At 44.0% G+C, this 14994-nt stretch overlaps 2 protein-coding genes across 3 annotated transcripts in view; one reads left to right on the forward strand and one right to left on the reverse strand.

The window, feature by feature from the left end:
• The window catches only part of LOC138665751 (uncharacterized), a 57082-nt gene that overhangs the window by 29066 nt on the left and 13022 nt on the right, over positions 1-14994 (reverse strand). The window lies entirely within an intron of this gene.
• Positions 12469-14994, forward strand: part of SRFBP1 (serum response factor binding protein 1) — a 139610-nt gene continuing 137084 nt past the window's right edge. For both annotated transcript variants that reach the window (XM_069753482.1, XM_069753497.1), the window contains exon 1: positions 12469-13096. The gene's annotated coding sequence lies outside the window, so the exon portion shown is untranslated. The remainder of the gene's footprint in view (positions 13097-14994) is intronic.

The raw sequence follows: 14994 nt of genomic DNA on the forward strand, positions 1-14994 counted from the left end.
CCGCGCAGGGAGGGGGCTCCCTGCGGGCTTCCCTGAGCCCCCCGCAGCAACGCGATGTGATCGCGTTGCTGCGAGGGTCTTTCCTCCCTCCCTCCCTGCTCCAGGCCCGGATCCAAGATGGCCGCAGCATCCGGGTCCTGCAGGGAGGGAGGTGGCTTCACAGAGCCTGCTCAGAGCAGGCACTGTGAAGCCTGCAGCGCTGCAAGTCAGATCAGTGATCTGACAGAGTGCTGTGCAAACTGTCAGATCACTGATCTGTGATGTCCCCCCCTGGGACAAAGAAAAAAAGTTTAAAAAAAAATTTCCAAATGTGTAAAAAAAAATTAAAAAAAATATTCCTAAATAATGAAAAAAAATATATATATTATTCCCATAAATACATTTCTTCATCTAAATAAAAAAAACAAAACAATAAAAGTACACATATTTAGTATCACCGCGTCCGTAACGACCCGACCTATAAAACTGGCCCACTAGTTAACCCCTTCAGTAAACACCGTAAGAAAAAAAAAAAAAAAACGAGGCAAAAAACAACGCTTTATTATCATACCGCCGAACAAAAAGTGGAATAACACGCGATCAAAAAGACAGATATAAATAACCATGGTACCGCTGAAAATGTCATCTTGTCCCGCAAAAAACGAACCGCCATACAGCATCATCAGCAAAAAAATTAAAAAGTTATAGTCCTGAGAATAAAGCGATGCAAAAATAATTATTTTTTCTGTAAAAGTTTTTATCGTATAAAAGCGCCAAAACATAAAAAAAGATATAAATGAGGTGTCGCTGTAATCGTACTGACCCGAAGAATAAAACTGCTTCATCAATTTTACCAAACGCGGAACAGTATAAACGCCTCCCCCAAAAGAAATTCATGAATAGCTGGTTTATGGTCATTCTTCCTCACAAAAATCGGAATAAAAAGCGATCAAAAAATGTCACGTGCCCGAAAATGTTACCAATAAAAACGTCAACTCGTCCCGCAAAAAACAAGAGCTCACATGACTCTGTGGACCAAAATATGGAAAAATTATAGCTCTCAAAATTTGGTAACGCAAAAAATATTTTTTGCAATAAAAAGCGTCTTTCAGTGTGTGACGGCTGCCAATCATAAAAATCCGCTAAAAAACGCTATAAAAGTAAATCAAACCCCCCTTCATCACCCCCTTAGTTAGAGAAAAATTAAAAAAATGTATTTATTTCCATTTTCCCATTAGGGCTAGGGTTAGGGTTAGGGCTAGGGTTGGGGCTAATGTTAGGGTTAGGGTTTAGATTACATTTACAGGTGGGAATAGGGTTGGGATTAGGGTTAGGGGTGTGTCAGGGTTAGAGGTGTGGTTAGGGATACCGTTGGAATTAGGGTTAGGGGTGTGTTTGGATTAGGGTTTCAGTTATAATTGGGGGGTTTCCACTGTTTAGGCACATCAGGGGCTCTCCAAACACGACATGGCGTCCGATATCAATTCCAGCCAATTCTGCGTTGAAAAAGTAAAACAGTGCTCCTTCCCTTCCGAGTTCTCCCGTGTGCCCAAACAGGGGTTTACCCCAACATATGGGGTATCAGCGTACTCAGGACAAATAGGACAATAACTTTTGGGGTCCAATTTCTCCTGTTACCCTTGGGAAAATACAAAACTGGGGATAAAAAATAATTTTTGTGGGAAAACAAAAAGATTTTTTATTTTCACGGCTCTGCGTTATAAACTGTAGTGAAACACTTGGGGGTTCAAAGTTCTCACAACACATCTAGATAAGTTCATTGAGGGGTCTAGTTTCCAATATGGGGTCACTTGTGGGGGGTTTCTACTGTTTAGGTGCATTAGGGGCTCTGCAAACGCAATGTGACGCCTGCAGACCAATCCATCTAAGTCTGCATTCCAAATGATGCTCCTTACCTTCCGAGCCCTCCCATGCGCCCAAACAGTGGTTCCCCCCCACATATCGGGTTATCAGCGTACTCAGGACAAATTGGACAACAACTTTTGGGGTCCAATTTCTCCTGTTACCCTAGGGAAAATACAAAACTGGGGGCTAAAAAATAATTTTTGTGGGAAAAAAATTTTGTTTTATTTTTATGGCTCTGCATTATAAACTTCTGTGAAGCACTTGGTGGGTCAAAGTGCTCACCACACCTCTAGATAAGTTCCTTATGGGGTCTACTTTCCAAAATGGTGTCACTTGTGGGGGGTTTCAATGTTTAGGCACATCAGTGGCTCTCCAAACGCAACATGGCGTCCCATCTCAATTCCTGTCAATTTTGCATTGAAAAGTCAAACGGCGCTCCTTCCCTTCCGAGCTCTCCCATGCGCCCAAACAGTGGTTTACCGCCACATATGGGGTATCAGCGTACTCAAGAAAAATAGGACAACAACTTATGGGGTCCAATTTCTTCTCTTACCCTTCAGAAAATAAAAAATTGGGGGTGAGAAGATAATTTTTGTGAAAAAATATGATTTTTTATTTTTACGGTTCTGCATTATAAACTTCTGTGAAGCACTTGGTGGGTCAAAGTGCTCACCACACCTCTAGATAAGTTCCTTAGGGGGTCTACTTTCCAAAATGGTGTCACTTGTGGGGGGTTTCAATGTTTAGGCACATCAGTGGCTCTCCAAACGCAACATGGCATCCCATCTCAATTCCTGTCAATTTTGCATTGAAAAGTCAAATTGCCCTGCTTCGCTTCCAAGCTCTGTCATGCGCCCAAACAGTGGTTTACCCCCACATATGGGGTATCGGCGTACTCAGGACAAATTGTACAACAACTTTTGCGGTCAATTTTCTCCTGTTACCCTTGGTAAAATAAAACAAATTGGAGCTGAAATAAATTTTTTGTGAAAAAAAGTTAAATGTTCATTTTTATTTAAACATTCCAAAAATTCCTATTAAACAGCTGAAGGGTTAATAAACTTCTTGAATGTGGTTTTGAGCACCTTGAGGGGTGCAGTTTTTAGAATGGTGTCACACTTGGGTATTTTCTATCATATAGACCCCTCAAAATGACTTCAAATGAGATGTGGTCCCTAAAAAAAAAAATGGTGTTGTAAAAATGAGAAATTGCTGGTCAACTTTTAACCCTTATAACTCCCTAACAAAAAAAAATTTTGGTTCCAAAATTATGCTGATGTAAAGTAGACATGTGGGAAATGTTACTTATTAAGTATTTTGTGTGACATATCTCTGTGATTTAATTGCATAAAAATTCAAAGTTTGAAAATTGCGAAATTTTCAAAATTTTCGCCAAATTTCCGTTTTTATCACAAATAAACGCAGGTACTATCAAAGAAATTTTACCACTGTCATGAAGTACAATATGTCACGAGAAAACAATGTCAGAATCACCAGGATCCGTTGAAGCGTTCCAGAGTTATAACCTCATAAAGGGACAGTGGTCAGAATTGTAAAAAGTGGCCTGGTCATTGACGTGCAAACCACCCTTGGGGGTAAAGGGGTTAAAATAAAGATCCCTGTCCCCTCCCCCCTTTCACCCCCTGTGCGCCCAGCCGCTGTTGCTAAAATACTCACCCTGCTCCCTCGAAGCGTCCTCTCCGCGCCGCACCTTCTCCTGTATGAGCGGTCACGTGGTGCCGCCCATTACAGTCATGAATATGCGGCTCCACCCCTATGGGTGGAGCTGCATATTCATGACTGTAATGGGCGGCACCACGTGACCGCTCATACAGGAGAAGCTGGCGCTGAGAGGACGCTGCGAGGGAGCCGGGTATTTTATTAACAGTGGCCGGGCGCACAGGGGGTGGGAGGGGACAGGGATCTTTATTTTAACCCCTTCCCGACCTTTGACGCCACGCAGGCGTCATGAAAGTCGGTGCCAATCCGACCCATGACGCCTATGTGGCGTCATGGAAAGATCGTGTTCCCTGCAGATCGGGTGAAAGGGTTAACTCCCATTTCACCCGACCTGCAGGGACAGGGGGAGTGGTAGTTTAGCCCAGGGGGGGTGGCTTCACCCCCCCGTGGCTACGATCGCTCTGATTGGCTGTTGAAAGTGAAACTGCCAATCAGAGCGATTTGTAATATTTCACCTATTAAAACTGGTGAAATATTACAATCCAGCCATGGCCGATGCTGCAATATCATCGGCCATGGCTGGAAACACTTATGTGCCCCCACCCCACCACACCGATCGCCCCCCCAAGCCACCGATCTGTCTGGTACACTGCTTCTGCTCCCCTCCGTCCTGTGCTCCGCTCCCCCCGTGCTCTTGTCCGCTCACCCCCGTGCTCCAATCACCCCCCCTGCACTCCGATCCACCCCCCCGTGCTCCGTTCCACCCCCCGTGCTCCGTTCCACCCCCCGTGCTCCGTTCCACCCCCCCATGCTCCCCGCCCACCCCATCATACTTACCGATCCTGCCGGGGTCCGTCCGTCTTCTCCCTGGGCGCCATCTTCCAAAATTGGCGGGCGCATGCGCAGTGCGCCCGCCGAATCTGCCGGCCGGCAGATTTGTTCCAAAGTGCATTTTGATCACTGAGATATAATCTATCACAGTGATCAAAATAAAAAAATTAATAAATGACCCCCCCCCCCTTTGTCACCCCCATAGGTAGGGACAATTAAAAAATAAAGAATTTTTTTTTTTTCCCACTAATGTTAGAATAGGGTTAGGGGTAGGGTTAGGGTTAAGGATAGGGTTAGGGCTAGGGTTTCGGTATGTGCACACGTATTCTGGTCCTCTGGGGATTTTTCAGCTGCGGATTTGATAAATCCGCAGTGCTAAACCGCTGCGGATTTATGGCGGATTTACCGCGTTTTTTCTGCGCATTTCACTGCGGTTTTACAACTGCGATTTTCTATTGGAGCAGTTGTAAAACCGCCGCGGAATCCGCAGAAAGTGACATGCTGCAGAATGTAAACCGCTGCGTTTCCGTGCAGTTTTTCTGCAGCATGTGTACAGCGATTTTTGTTTCCCATAGGTTTACATTGAACTGTAAACTCATGGGAAACTGCTGCGGATCCGCAGCGTTTTCCACAGCGTGTGCACATACCTTTAGAATTAGGCTATGTGCACACGGTGCGGATTTGGCTGCGGATCCGCAGCGGATTGGCCGCTGCGGATTCGCAGCAGTGTTCCATCAGGTTTACAGTTCCATGTAAACCTACGGAAAATCAAATCCGCTGTGCCCATGGTGCGGAAAATACCGCGCGGAAACGCTGCGTTGTATTTTCCGCAGCATGTCAATTCTTTGTGCGGATTCCGCAGCGTTTTACACCTGTTCCTCAATAGGAATCCGCAGGTGAAATCCGCACAAAAAACACTGGAAATCCGCGGAAAATCCGCAGGTAAAACGCAGTGCCTTTTACCCGCGGATTTTTCAAAAATGATGCTGAAAAATCTCACACGAATCCGCAACGTGGGCACATAGCCTTAGGGTTAGGGTTGGAATTAGGGTTGTGGTTAGGGTTAGGGGTGTGTTGGGGTTAGGGTTGTGTTGGGGTTAGGGTTGGAATTAGGGTTGTGGCTACAGTTGGGATTAGGGTTAGGGGTGTGGGGGGGTTAGTGTTGGAGGTAGAATTGAGGGGTTACCACTGTTTAGGCACATCAGGGGTCTCCAAACGCAACATGGCGCCACCATTGATTCCAGCCAATCTTGTATTCAAAAAGTCAAATGGTGCTTCCTCAATTCCGAGCCCCGACGTGTGCCCAAACAGTGGTTTACCCCCACATATGGGGTACCAGCATACTCAGGATATACCGCGCAACAATTACTGGGGTCCAAATTCTCCTGTTACCCTTGTGAAAATAAAAAAATGCTTGCTAAAACATCATTTTTGAGGAAAGAAAAATGATTTTTTATTTTCACGGCTCTGCGTTGTAAACGTCTGTGAAGCACTTGGGGGTTCAAAGTGCTCACCACATATCTAGATAAGTTCCTTGGGGGGTCTAGTTTCTAAAATGGGGTCACTTTTGGGGGGGGGTTTCTACTGTTTAGGCACACCAGGGGCTCTGCAAACGCAACGTGACGCCCGCAGACCATTCCATCAAAGACTGCATTTCAAAAGTCACTACTTCCCTTCTGAGCCCCGACGTGTGCCAAAACAGTGGTTTACCCCCACACATGGGGTATCAGCGTACTCAGGAGAAACTGGACAACAACTTTTGGGGTCCAATTTCTCCTGTAACCCTTGGGAAAATAAAAAATTCTGGGCTAAATAATTATTTTTGAGGAAAGAAAATGTATTTATTATTTTCACGGCTCTGCATTATAAACTTCTATGAAGCACTTGAGGGTTCAAAGGGCTCACCACACATCTAGATAAGTTCCTTTCGGGGTCTAGTTTCCAAAATGGGGTCACTTGTGGGAGGTTTCTACTGTTTAGCCACATCAGGGGCTCTGCAAACGCAACGTGACGCCCGCAGAGCATTCCATCAAAGTCTGCATTTCAAAACGTCACTACTTCACTTCCGAGCCCCGGCATGTGCCCAAACAGTGGTTTACCCCCACATATGGGGTATCAGCGTACTCAGGATAAACTGGACAACAACTTTTGGGGTCAAATTTATCCTGTTACCCTTGGGAAAATAAAAAATTGCAGGCTAAAAGATCATTTTTGAGAAAATAATTTTTTTTTTTTATTTTCATGGCTCTGCGTTATAAACTTCTGTGAAGCACTTGGGGGTTCAAAGTCCTCACCACACATCTAGATTAGTTCCTTTGGGGGTCTAGTTTCCAAAATGGGGTCATTTGTGGGGGATCTCCAATGTTTAGGCACACAGGGGCTCTCCAAACGTGACATGGTGTCCGCTAATGATTGGAGCTAATTTTCCATTTAAAAAGCCAAATGGCGTGCCTTCCCTTCCGAGCCCTGCCGTGCGCCCAAACAGTGGTTTACCCCCACATATGGGGTATCGGCGTACTCAGGACAAACTGGACAACAACATTTGGGGTCCAATTTCTCCTATTACCCTTGGCAAAATAGGAAATTCCAGGCTAAAAAATCATTTTTGAGGAAAGAAAAATTATTTTTTATTTTCATGGCTCTGCGTTATAAACTTCTGTGAAGCACCTGGGGGTTTAAAGTGCTCAATATGCATCTAGATAAGTTCCTTGGGGGGTCTAGTTTCCAAAATGGGGTCACTTGTGGGGGAGCTCCAATGTTTAGGCACACAGGGGCTCTCTAAACGCGACATGGTGTCCGCTAACAATTGGAGCTAATTTTCCATTCAAAAAGTCAAATGGCGCGCCTTCCCTTCCGAGCCCTGCTGTGTGCCCAAACAGTGGTTTACCCCCACATATGAGGTATCGGCGTACTCGGGAGAAATTGTCCAACAAATTTTATGATCCATTTTATCCTATTGCCCATGTGAAAATGAAAAAATTGAGGCGAAAAGAATTTTTTTTGTGAAAAAAAAAGTACTTTTTCATTTTTACAGATCAATTTGTGAAGCACCTGAGGGTTTAAAGTGCTCACTAGGCATCTAGATAAGTTCCTTGGGGGGTCCAGTTTCCAAAATGGCGTCACTTGTGGGGGAGCGCCAAAGTTTAGGCACACAGGGGCTCTCCAAACGCGACATGGTGTCCACTAACGATGGAGATAATTTTTCATTCAAAAAGTCAAATGGCGCTCCTTCCCTTCCGAGCTTTACCATGTGCCCAAACAGTGGTTTACCCCCACATGTGAGGTATTGGTGTACTCAGGAGAAGTTGCCCAACAAATTTTAGGATCCATTTTATCCTGTTGCCCATGTGAAAATGAAAAAATTGAGGCTAAAAGAAATTTTGTGTGAAAAAAAAGTACTTTTTCATTTTTACGGATCAATTTGTGAAGCACCTGGGGGGTCAAAGTGCTCACTATGCACCTAAATAAGTTCCTTGGGGCGTCTAGTTTCCAAAATGGGGTCACTTGTGGGGGAGCTCCAATTTTTAGGCACGCGGGGGCTCTCCAAACGTGACATGGTGTCCGCTAAAGAGAGGAGCCAATTTTTCAATCAAAAAGTGAAATGGCGCTCCTTCCCTTCCAAGCCCCGCCGTGCGCCCAAACAGTGGTTTACCCCCACATATGAGGTATCAGCGTACTCAGGACAAATTGGACAACAACTTTTGTGGTTCAGTTTCTCCTTTTACCATTGGGAAAATAAAAAAATTGTTGCTAAAAGATAATTTTTGTGACTAAAAAGTTAAATGTTCATTTTTTCCTTCCATGTTGCTTCTGCTGCTGTGAAGTACCTGAAGGGTTAATAAACTTCTTGAATGTGGTTTTGAGTACCTTGAGGGGTGCATTTTTTAGAATGGTGTCACTTTTGGGTATTTTCAGCCATATAGACCCCTCAAACTGACTTCAAATGTGAGGTGGTCCCTAAAAAAAATGGTTTTGTAAATTTCGTTGTAAAAATGAGAAATCGCTGGTCAAATTTTAACCCTTATAACTTCCTAGCAAAAAAAAATGTTTCCAAAATTGTGCTGATGTAAAGTATACATGTGGGAAATGTTATTTATTAACTATTTTGTGTCACATAACTCTCTGGTTTAACAGAACAAAAATTCAAAATGTGAAAATTGCGAAATTTTCGCCAAATTTCCGTTTTTATCACAAATAAACGCAGAATTTATTGACCTAAATTTACCACTAACATGAAGCCCAATATGTCACGAAAAAACAATCTCAGAACCGCTAGGATCCGTTGAAGCGTTCCTGAGTTATTACCTCATAAAGGGACACTGGTCAGAATTGCAAAAAACGGCAAGGTCTTTAAGATCAAAATAGGCTGGGTCATGAAGGGGTTAAACACGAAAAATAAAAAGGATTTTTCATATCTTCTCTCCAGCAAACGCTGCTGGAAAGATATGAATGGCGGCTTCAGCACAACGCTGGGGGGACAGCGCTTACTGTAGCGCTGTCTCCTGCACGGGACACGGACTGCACACGGACAGCGTCCGTGTGCGGTACGTGTTTTACACGGACCCACTGACTTTAATGGGTCCGTGTAATCCGTGCGCTCCCACGAACACTGACATGTCTCCGTGTTTTGCACACGGACACACGGTCCGTGAAAACACTGACATGTGCAGAGACACATTGATTTCAATGTGTCTACGTGAGTCAGTGTCTCCGGTACATGAGGAAACGGTCACCTCACGTACCGGAGCCACTGACGTGTGAAACCGGCCTTACAAAGTGAAAAATAGGGTAAATGTAAACGCTGTAATCATACTGACCAGAATAAAGCTGCCTTATCAATTTTACCACCTGCGGAACAGAATTCAAAAATCGGAATTGAAAGCGATCAAAAAAAGTTATGTGCTCAAAAATGGTACCAATAAAACATCAACTCGTTCCACAAAAAATCAAGCCATCAAATGACTGTCGGCTGAAACATGGAAAATGTCTAAATATGGGGATGCAAAAACTAGTATTTGTAATAAAATGCTTCTTTTAGGCTAGTTTCACATTTGCGTTTAAATCCGCAGCGTTTAAAACGCATCCGCAAGTGGTGAAAAAAACGCATGTAAACGCGTACAAACGCTGCGTTTTTTAGACGCATGCGTTGTCGCATGCGGTTAAAAAAAGCCGTGTTTTTACGCGTTTACATGCGTTTTTTCCTGCGATTGCGCTTTTGGTATGCATGATGAGAAATTACACAAGAGAAAAATCAAGATCCAGACACCGCCAATGGGGCTACAGAGTGCGTGTTCATTCTGCTTCACAAAAATCAGAATAAAAAGCAATCAAAAATGTCACGTGCCCGAAAATGTTACCAATAAAAATGTCAACTCGTCCTGCAAAAAACAAGACCTCACATGACTCTGTGGACCAAAATATGGAAAAATTGTAGCTCTCAAAATGTGGTAACGCAAAAAATATTTTTTGGAATAAAAAGCGTCTTTCAGTGTGTGACAGCTACCAATCATAAAAATCCACTAGAAAACCCCCTATAAATAGAAATCAAACCCCCTTCATCAACTCCTTAGATAGGGAAAAATTTTAAAAATGTATTTATTTCCATTTTCCCATTAGGGTTAGGGCTAGGGCTTGGATCCCTTTATCACCTTGATGGTGGCTTAGGGTTTGGATCCCTTTATCACCTTGATGGTGGGGGGGTGGCTTATCAGTGTCTAGACTTGTTTTTCTCTATTGAAACGCATGCGTTCAAAAACGCAACCAAACGCATGTGCTTAAAAATGCATGCGTTTACATAGACAGCAATGCGTTTTTTTTAACGCAAACCGTGCACAATCGAACGCATGCGTTTCCTGGCAGCAAATAGACGCCTCTAGAAATTACTACATGTTGCATTTCCGCGCCAAGCCGCAAGCGACAAAAAGACGCATGCGTCGTCAAACGCGGCAAAACGCGAACAAAAAAAACGCATGCGGTACAAACGCTGCGGCAAAAAACGCAAACGTGAAACCAGCCTTAGTGTTACAGAAGCCAAACATAAAAACCTGATATAAATCTGGTATCGCTATAATCGCACCGACCCGAAGAATAAAGTCGCCAAATCACTTACACCGAATGAGGAACAGCGTAAAAATAAATAAAACCAGTTCTGCACATGCTGTTGATTTTTCTCATTCTGCCTCCCACTTGCCATCGCTAAAGGGCAAGTGGGAAGAGCTGGACAAAGCTCCAGAATTAGCGCATTTAATGCCTTTTCTGAGAGGCTGCAGGCTGCTACTTTTAGGCTGTGGGGGGTCAATACCCATGGCCCCTCATTTAAATAATTTAACCCCTTAATCACCGTCAATACATCTTCTAACTGACCTGAGGTATGAGACTATCATTCCCATACAGGCGACAATCCAGCAGCTGTCGGCTGTACACTATAGCTGAAAACTTACTGCATCAGCCACGATCAGCATTAGCACCGTCCGTATCTGTTTAACCCCTTAGATGCTGCTGTCACTAATGACTATATCATATATTTAAGAGTGTGGCTTCTCCCTCTTTATCCCCATCAGCACCCTGAGATCGTGATTATGTGGTGCTGATGTTTGTCATGGCAATTCACGAGCAAATAAGAGTCTGCCGGCTACACTGACCTGCTAAAAAGTCAGCGACATTTAGGTGGTAAAAATCAACTTTTTCATTTCTGTCATGCCACTTTGCATTAAATTGAAAATCACCTGAAGGGTTAATAATGTGGCACCCCTAGGGGTATTTGCCACAAAAATAGTTACTGACAGTAAGTACAAATACTAAAATAGCAAGACTGCACTACCACCTCCGGCCAGAAGGGGGAGCTCCAGAGACTCCCCTTGATCCATTCTGGTCTGAGAGAAGAACTGGCAGTTGGGCTAAGGAGCTGATAGTGAGAGGTCATACAGTTGAATCTCTAACAGCCCTGTGACTGTTACCAGGCCTAAATCACCGGCCTGAGGAGAAGAGGGATAGAGAAAAGGGACATTGTGAGAACCGGGTAGCATTAATCACTACCCAGAACAGGCGCAAAGACGGATACCGGATCCGTGGCTGTATTCATTATATATAATACAGCAACCGGAAAAACGTGAGGTGAAATCAGCTTCACTAGGGCCGGACGCAGCAACAGACACAGAGTTCAGCGGTACTCCCAGAGGGGGTAAACCGATAAAAGGACTCGGGTTGCCCGTCGAACCAGGACCCGGAGGGGACAGATTGGGCCGGCAGCCAGTTCACATACAGCAGCAGGGCCACACAGATATTGAGTACAATAAGAGGCGAAGACCCCGGCAGGGTCAAAGTAACTCAGAGTTCCCATACAGACTCCGGTGACAGGACTGGTTGTAAATCCTTTTATGTTAAAGTAAACTGGTTAAACGTTTCAGTGCCTCAGTCTTTCATTTGGACAATAGCCATCTATCCAGGATCGGGATCGTCACCGCTGGGAGAACCTGCTGCTGATCAAGTAAGTGCCTGTTCCCTCATGATACCCCTTACACTGTGCATTGCCTGAGGCCACAGCACCGGGTCAAGCCACCCGTGACATCCCCCTCAAGAGACAGACCCCATTGGTCCGGTGCTGGGTACCCCGGTCTCCTGGGCGTCACAATAATCTACGCAAATTTTAATATGTATGGGGTGCTGTTTTAAAATGGTATCGCTTTTGGGAGTTTTCCAATACATAGGACCCCCTAAAGTCACTTCAAACCTGGATAGGTTTGCTACATTTTTAAATCTCCTAAAATGCTAACAAAATAAAAGAACATTTTACAAATGATGATGATATTAAAGCCGACATGTGGGAAATGTTATTTATTAATGTTTTTCTGTGGTATGACTATCTGCATTAAAGATAACAAATATACACAATAAGTGCATACACACCTGCGCAATGTCCTACGTTGCTTTTAAGTAATCACACTACCAATATGACATTTACCTGCTCGATGAAGTATGTTGGATGATTTTGATGGTGGTACCCTGAGGAAGGAATCCGTAGAAATTCCAAAACGCGAGGTTATTGGCTCCCACCACGCTCCGTACCTCAAGAGAGAAGCATCACGTGACTGGTGATCACGTGATTCAGTTACCCGGATACCGAAGGTCCTCCTGCAGGTCTTTCACTACTCCCGGCGTTCATCTCTGAGTTATGCACACGCCTGTCACCGGCCGGGACAGCGTGTGCTGAAGACTCCCACACACAGCTACCGAAAGGAACAAGGAAGAAGCAGCAACTTTTCAGCTAAGTAGCTCTATCTCATATACTTTACCGTCTGCTTAACTGCTTCCTCAGCACTGACTGAGACTCCTGCATTCCATACTTCGTACCAGCACTAAACAGCGATCAGCAGCTGTGCCGCATGCCAGACTGTTTTCTGAGTCATCACTATAACGCTGTCTGAAGCTCTGTGTATTCCACATTAACCCATTGAACTACATGAAGCAGCTCATGATCTGGGAAGTGTGCACTATCTCATGCTAAGTACAGATTGCATTTTTTTGCAAAGACAAGTGCCCTGAATTCGAGCAATCCAGCTCTTGATTGCAGAACAACGCTATCAATGTGTGTAAATATAGTAGCGTTCCTATACAGATTATTTTAGTATCCATATCTAATATATATCCTCACTTTTTTCTTTTAGTTAATTCATTTACCGTATATTATCCCTGATTTGATTTGTGCCACCATCAAAATCATCCAACATACTTCATCGAGCAGGTAAATGTCATATCGGTAGTGTGATTACTTAAAAGCAACGTAGGACATTGCGCAGGTGTGTATGCACTTATTGTGTATATTTGTTATCTTTTTAGCCTTTCACCCTATAAGTGATATAAGGGTCCACCTGCTGCAGTCCACCCCTGTCAAACGTAACAGCGCCGCTATCCTTCAATATTTTTGTATGTTTTTTTATCTGCATTAAAGGGCTAATTATTCAAAGTTTGAAAACTGCTAATTTTTTTACATTTTTGTCAAATTTCTGATATTTTTTATAAACACAAAACATATCAGCCTAAATTTACCATTATCATAAAGTATAATGTGTCACGAAAAAACAATCTCAAAGTTACTGGAATCTGTCAAAGCCTTTTAGAGTTATTACCACATAAAGAGACACTGGTCAATTTTTAAATTTTGAATGTCACTAATGGGTGAAAAAAATATAGTTCTTACCGATAACGGTATTTCTCTGAGCCCATGACGGCACCACGGAGAGAGGGGATCCGCCCACCAAGGACAGGAAACCTACGGATAAAAAGGCGGTACCACTCTCCTGCATCAGTTGTTTACATAGAAAACGATGGGAGACTACTTAAGACATTTGTAAAATTTTAACTGTTTAGCATAACAAGATACCGCGTGACTTTAAATTATAAATGGACTATGGCACTATTTCAATGTGTGCACCCATAAGTGAAGGGAGGGAATGTACGGGTGCCGTCATGGGCTCAGAGAAATACCGTTATCGGTAAGAACTATATTTTTCTCTGATCGCCCATGACGGCACCACGGAGAGAATTGCATAGATAGTACATTCAGGGGGGGGACCACCGCCTCCAGAACCTTTTTACCAAAAGTAAGGTCTGAAGAGGAGATTAGGTCCAATCTATAGTGCCTATAGAATGTGGATGGTGAGGACCAGGTAGCAGCTCTACATATCTGGTCTATGGAAGCTCCGGCCTTCTCCGCCCAGGAAGTTGCTACTGCCCTCGTTGAGTGAGCCTTAACCTCCCCGGGAACGGACATCCCACTTGCTGAATATGATAGACTGATAGCGTCTGTGATCCATCTTGCTATGGTGGCTTTAGATGCTTTTTTCCCCTTCCGGGGACCCTGGAAACACACAAACAGAGAGGAATCCTCCCTACTCTCTCTAGTGACTTCTAGGTAGTGTAAGAGACATCTTCTTACATCTAGTGTATGTAGCGTTTGTTCCTCCTTGTTCTTAGGGTTGGGGCAGAAGGAGGGAAGAGATATCTCTTGAGACATGTGAAATTTTGAAGCCACTTTCGGGAGATATGCTGGGTCTGTTTTTAGAACAACCCTGTCCTCTAGAAATTGTGTGTGAGGAGGGTTGGCTGAAAGAGCCTGTAAGTCGCTGACCCTACGGGCAGAAGTGAGGGCGACTAATAGAGCTGTTTTGAGAGATAGCGTTTTTATTGTAGATTCATGTAATGGTTCGAATGGAGGACTAGTCAGGGCTTTAGGGACCAAGTTTAAGTCCCATTGAGGAACCACTTTTACTGGCAGAGGCCTTGATCTTCCTGCTGCCTTAATGAATCTAGAGACCCACCTATTTGAAGCTAAGTCAAAATTAAATAGGGCTCCTAATGCTGCCACGTGAACTTTTAGGGTACTGGTGGCTAAACCCATATCCAACCCGTTTTGTAGGAACTCTAATATGGAATTAAGGGGGATCTCTTTCCCTATTTTTGCACCTGAAAAGGACAGAAACTTTTTCCATATTTTGCCGTACTGTTTTGTTGTAACCGGCTTCCTACTTTTTAACAGAGTTGAGATTAACCCCGAAGAGAACCCTCTGCTTTCTAATATTTTCCTCTCAAGAGCCAGGCTGTCAAGTGCAAGTTCTTGACTCGTGGATGACAGATTGGGCC

This window comes from Ranitomeya imitator, chromosome 1, assembly GCF_032444005.1.
Source record: "Ranitomeya imitator isolate aRanImi1 chromosome 1, aRanImi1.pri, whole genome shotgun sequence".
Lineage (NCBI taxonomy): Eukaryota > Metazoa > Chordata > Amphibia > Anura > Dendrobatidae > Ranitomeya > Ranitomeya imitator.